Below are 6,524 nucleotides of genomic sequence, written 5' to 3'. Positions count from 1 at the left end.
GGCCTCTTGCCAAGGGAAGTACGAGAAGCACGTGCCTCTTCATCAATAGCCCGAATAGAGCTCTCGGCCCATAATGCATCATCATAGATTGAGACAAAGGAAGTAGAATCCCTACGGATCAAGCTCTTAAGCTTTGGAGTAAGCTTGTCAAGGTAAAAGAAAGCCTTTTCTTCTTCATTTTTGACAAGTCTAGAAGCATAGTGAGCAAGTTCATTGAACTTGTCGGTAAAAAGGCTAGACAGAAAGACTTCCTTGCTTCAAATTCATAAACTCTTTAAGCCTTTGTTGTTTCAGCTCTTTTGGATAGAACCTAGTCTCAACTAGATCCTTAAAGCGATCCCAACCAAAACCAGGCTCAAGAGTGGAAGTAGGACTAGTCATGGTCCACCATCTATCAGCTTCTTTCACAAGGAAGTGAGAAGCCAATTTCACCTTGTCCTCTTCACGAACATCATACAAGACAAAGCTCTTCTCCAATTCCCGAAACCATTCGGTGAGTGCCACCGGGTCTACCTCACCACCATAAGTTTGAGTCTTGTTTCGAGTCAATTGACTTGCCACCCAAGTGTAAGAACCGGGTCTATCACCTTCTGGAAACTGAGGAGGGGGAGGAGGAGCGAGGTTGGTTTTGCTTGATTCGAAGAATCGAGTAAGAGCTTGCAAGATTGCATTATCTACGGATCTTGGAGGAGCCATCTTGCAAAAGAGAACATTGGTTAGCACCTAAAAAATAGCAATCACAAAGAGACTACAACATAAGGTCCTAAGTCTACCCATCCTACCCATCTCTCAAGTTTATTATTTTAAGGTCAAGTTATTTATATTGGGGGTGCACAAACGTGCGTCGGGAGCAAATATGCTCTGATACCAACTGTGACACCCTCATTCATTGCGGAAAAGTAAACACATAATTCTAGAATAAAACTGCATGGATATGTTTGTAATAGGTTCATTTGGGTAAAAACCTGGAATTTTTAAAACCTGAACCTGTTATAAAGATATCCAAATTGAAAGGTGTCAAAACATACAAGGTCTAAATAGAAGTTTCATAACATAACCATCGCTAAAGTCGCGAATAGCAAAGTTATACAACCAAATGTAAAGAGGGAGACATATGTCCCTAAAATGTATGTGACATAAAAACTCGTATAAGAGTCTCTACAAATAAAACCAAATCTAAGTAAGTCCCAAGGTTACTTTGCTCGCTAGCTCGTCCATGAACCCCATATAAGCATCACCATACCTGTCGATCGCATTTTATACAAATACGAAAGCCACGGTCAGTGGGGAGTAACTCCGAGTTCTCCCAGCCACGAAATGTCATAATTAATATAACATGTAAACATAAGAATATGAATATGAATAACACATAGCCTTAGCATATAGATGCTAGACAATCGTGCTTATCATGTGAACAACAATATAACAACACATAGTCCTAGCATGTGAATACTAGACCGACTCATACTACACTATCATGTGAATCACATAACATCCAGGAATCCAAACTCTATCAACCACAGCCGGCTTGCATCTCACCTTCTATGATTCATAGAATCATCAAACAAGAAAGGACAATATATCTAGAGACAGGCATAAGTTCCTAGTACAGTCAATAGTCACTCTATAACTCGAGTCTATACCACGAGGTAAGGTAAACACCCTAGTCCTAAACCTGTGCAGACCTAGCGACATGCGGAAAACTACCGCATTCAAGACCCATGATAACAACACATGAGTACCCCTAAGGAGTCCCCCAAAGGGTTGGCTAGTACTTAAGCTGACTACATACTTCTAAGAGTACGTCAGGAAGTCATCCCCTAACTTGGATATAAACCCACCAAGCTAAGACACAAAGGCTATTAAGCGGTGAACATACACTCGTCAAAGACTATAAGGGCCTATCTATGACGATGGTCTAAGAAACCAACACCACACCAGACAAGTAGGACACCCACTTAACCATAAAAGGGGCAAAGAGTCCAAACTGGCAACATAAATACTTATACTCAAATCAAGGACTCTAGGATAACATCCTTCCTTGTGAAAGACTACAAAAATGTAAATTCAGCTGACAATCCAACAATATCCACAATCTCATTAGTAATCCAAAACTCAGCGAACCGTTGATCTCATAATTCATGAGAACAAGCTAAAATGGCAACAAGGCAAGAAGACTCAAGTAAAAGGCAACCAATTCATCCAACAACCAACATATGAAAAGACAATCATACTCAAAGACAAATCCTCGGCCCTAGTCCCGCGACGGGTCATCGGTCAAATCGAGGCTGACCGGTTTAAACCTAGCTTGACCAAACTCATTTGGTCAAATTGGCCCAGCTCAGAGTCTTGGCCCATTTTGGCCCACATCACGGAATTTACCACAATGTCATACTCTTGCCATTTTTAATTTCTATCATGTGAAAACTATTGACATAGAGAAAATATGCCAACTTATAAAATAACCAATTCAATTAAATTCTCGCATAATAATGATTACCCACATGCCAAAAATACCAAAATACATAAATACGCAAACAAAAGACCCAAAACATCAAACCATAGACCCAAGACCCGACCCACACAACGGGCCATGAACCGGGTCGACCGGCCCGAACCGGCCCGAACCGGCTGTTTTGGTTCGGTTCTCTCGCCAACACAAGTCTCCATTTGCAATTTGTTCCAACATCAATACAACATCCCTTTCAAGCAACATTCAACAATATTCATTCCGTTTCAACACTTAAACATGTGAAAAACAACATATTTAACAAACTTTAACAACAACAATTCATGTGAAAATTAAAGTTAACATGTTATTAATCACATAAGCATCCAACACATCATAAACAACACTAATGTGACATTATTTCGTCGAGTAACTCGGAATAGTTAACTTAAGCTAGAAAGAGAGCAAAATAAACTTGAGAAAGATCCTATAGACCGAAATTATGCATAATCTTCCACAATATATGAGTCTCCTAACTCATCTTCATATTCTTCACCTATAAGAACAACAAAAACACATAAATTAGTCCTAAATTCGAAACCCTAAAAAGATAAGACCCGAAACGAAATTGGGGGAAATGAAAATAAAGCTTACTAGTAGATGAGGGTTGAAGAGAGGATTCCAAATATATAAGTTTTATGCAAATTGGTGGAGAAATGAAGGATTTATGAAGGATTTAGGGTTTGTAAGGAGGATTTTTGGTAGGTTTTTGGTGTTTGAGAGAAGGAGGAGATAGATTGAGAATGGAGGAAATGAAAATTGAAAGAGGAGACAAATGGAGGGGGGTGGCCGGTCCAAATGGTCATGGGGAGGTTGGTCAATTGTTTACGTTTTGGGTTTGCTTCGACGGTAATTAGAAATATTCGTCGAACGCGATTTCCGAGAATATTAAAGTTCTTAAACACGATTTTACTAAAAGATTAAGTACTCATATGCCCAATATCCAAACTCGTTTACCCAACGACCGTAGAAAATGGGAAAATCCCAATATTACGACTTTTATCAGAAATCTATTTTATCAAAGTAAAAGGTTTAAATATAGTTTAAATTACTTTTAAACATTTCTAAACTATCAAAAGTGATTACATTACTTCAAACTAAAATAAAATTATATTTTATCAAATTATTATTATTTCAAATAAATTAATATTAAATTAAAATGGATTAAAATATTACTTTTAAAAAATAATAAAGGTCTTCAAATTTACGGGGTGTTACAATCAGAGTCAGGAACAGGTGGCTCCATAGCTAAAATATCCTTAAGCAGTAGCTTGTTCAAAAAGTTCAAACACACGTTGCGGTTTCTAGGTACCGTCATCAGAAGTCAAGTCTGAGATAACCGGAGCACTAGAAGTCTGATCGTGTCGCAAAACAGGTAATTTACCTTGTACCCATGGACTAGAAAGCAGATTAATTGACTTACCATTGCCAATTTTCCATGCTAAAGCGTCTGTACAGGATACAGCGACGCGACAAACGCCTTGCCAAACATAAGAGGGTTGTGTAACTTTAGACTTAAGTCCTGGAACCGGCAGATCTTTCCGATATTTAGGCATAAGATATTTTGCAAGCAGTCCCACCTGATTATGGTGGATGCGCCAAAAAATTTTCATAAGGTATGATTGGCCGAGAACGGTTACCGATTTAATACCAAGGCCGCCTTTGTCTTTTGGAGTGTGTAAATGCTGTTGAGATAGCCAATGGATGAAACGTTGTGCTGAATTTGCTTTGTTTTATGTTGTAGTATATCAACATGGTTCGCTGAACCATGGTACTTGAATGTAAAACATTATTGCACCTTTGTCAAAAAAAAAAAAAAAAAAAAAAAAAAAAAAAAAATTAGTATCAAACAAATTCGATGGCAATGTTATCTTAAGTACTGAAGATCCAGTCATTATTCTTAACTCGGGAGATACTATGCACTAACATTGGGTAATAGTACAGACTAGTACTAGATTGATATCTACACATTAAAGAACTATTCCAACGTCTGCAAGTCTGCAGGACTATAAATCTACAATTTTGTATCTACACTGTATTTTTTTTTTTTTGGTGAAATGTGTACTACACTGCATTTTGCGATGCATTTTGACGCCAATATTACAAGTTTAGACATGAAATTCATTACGATGCATATTGATCCACAATATTGCAAGTCTACAACAAGGTGAACCTTGGCCAACCGCTGCCAATGATGTCGAAGCACGGGTCAGCTGAAGTAAGGTCGGACGGAGCACGGGTTGATCGGAGTAAGGTCAGACGGAAGGAGGTGAAGGGGAAGGAGGTGAGGGGAAGGGAAGGGAGATGAAAAAAATTAATTGAGGGAGGGAGGAAAAAAAATGACAAGGGTAAAATTGTAAAAGATCGTATGTGAAAGAATAAATTTCGTATGTGAAAAAGCACAACCAATCATGATAAAATATTTTTATAAAATATGAGCAATATCTTAGGTAATCATACAAGTTCGAGCCGCTTGCGAGCTTTTCGAGTCGAGCCAGCCTTTACTCGGCTTGACTCATTAAGCTCTCGAGCTGAGCCCGAGTCAAGTTCGCACGAGTCGATCTTTGACCGAGCTGCTCGCGAGCTGTCTTGTCTCATTAACACCCCTTACTCTCCCTCCTTTTCTTTTCTCTCCAAATCCCTTCAATCCAAACACACCCTTAAGCAATTTACTATTTTAGTGACATACTCCCTCCTATTCCGAATAACTGTCTCATTTGCCATTTCCGTCTATTCACATAACTGTCCCATTTGCCATATTTGGACATGTTTTTTTGACTTTTCTACCCTTGGCTCTTTTCTTTATTTACCACCCCTAAACCATCATATTCAATACTTTTCATTATTTAACTCATATATTCTTACCCATATACAATCAATACATATATATAAAGCAGAAACTTTTTGAGCGATATTAGAGAGTCCAACTTTTTTAGAATTCTTAAGAAGAGTAGATTTAGAAACAAATTTAATAAAATTATCCTAATAAAAGTAGATTTCTTAACATTTTAATAAAGTTATCCTAATAAAAGTAGATTAAATTAAATTTATTTTAATAAGATTATTCTAATATAAGTAGGTGGTACTCAAAATACACAATGTAACTAATTATATGGCATATTAAATATAATATAAACATTATTCATATACTATATCGAGTTAATTAGATTTTACTCCCTTTTGAAATTCACATTTTTAAAATTACTCCCTTTTGAAATTTTTGCTAAAATTACTCCCAAGTTGCATGTTTTTTCTAAAATTACTTCAAAACTCCAATTTTTGAACTTATTCCGTTTGTGCCTTAGCCAATTTATACTTTGAAAGGTATAAATATGTAGACAAATGGAGGGAGAGTTCAAAAACAGAGAAAATAAGTCACTTAAATTAAAGTATTGAAGCAATTTTAGGAAAAAATGCAACTTAAGGGAGTAATTTTAGCAAAAAAAATTCAAAAGGGAGTAATTTTTAAAATGTGGATTTCAAAAGGGTAAAATATAACTATACTATATCTTAAATTTACTTTGTCATACTAACTGAAACCTAAAATTGTAGCTTAAAAGGTAACTAAAATTAAGAGATGATAATTTAATTGATTAAGCTAAAAATGTTTGGCAAACTAACTAAAAGGTAGCTCTTTTTTTAGAAAAAGGAACATACATCGGATGTACTACCTCCAATTTTTTTTTTTTTTTTTGAGCATATATGTATTTTTTTGAGCTTATTACCTCAAACTTTATTTGTTTTTGAGCATATGTGTATTTTTTTGAGCATAATAAAGTTTAAAAGTTAGATTTTAATATTTTTTTTGTCAAAACTCAAATTTAACTAAACTTATATGTAATGTTTTTGAGTTTTATTATAATTTTTTAGAGCTTAATGTTGAATAAACTCAGAAACTCCATATTGAAACTCAGAAACTTTAAAACAAAACTCAAAAACTTTATTATAATACTCAGAAACTATAGAATTGGAGGTAGTACATCATATGTATAATCCTCTTACTGGCTCTTTTTTT

Source organism: Silene latifolia, chromosome 6 (genome assembly GCF_048544455.1).
Source record: "Silene latifolia isolate original U9 population chromosome 6, ASM4854445v1, whole genome shotgun sequence".
Taxonomy (NCBI): domain Eukaryota; kingdom Viridiplantae; phylum Streptophyta; class Magnoliopsida; order Caryophyllales; family Caryophyllaceae; genus Silene; species Silene latifolia.
Note: the sequence above shows the minus strand (reverse complement) of the source record.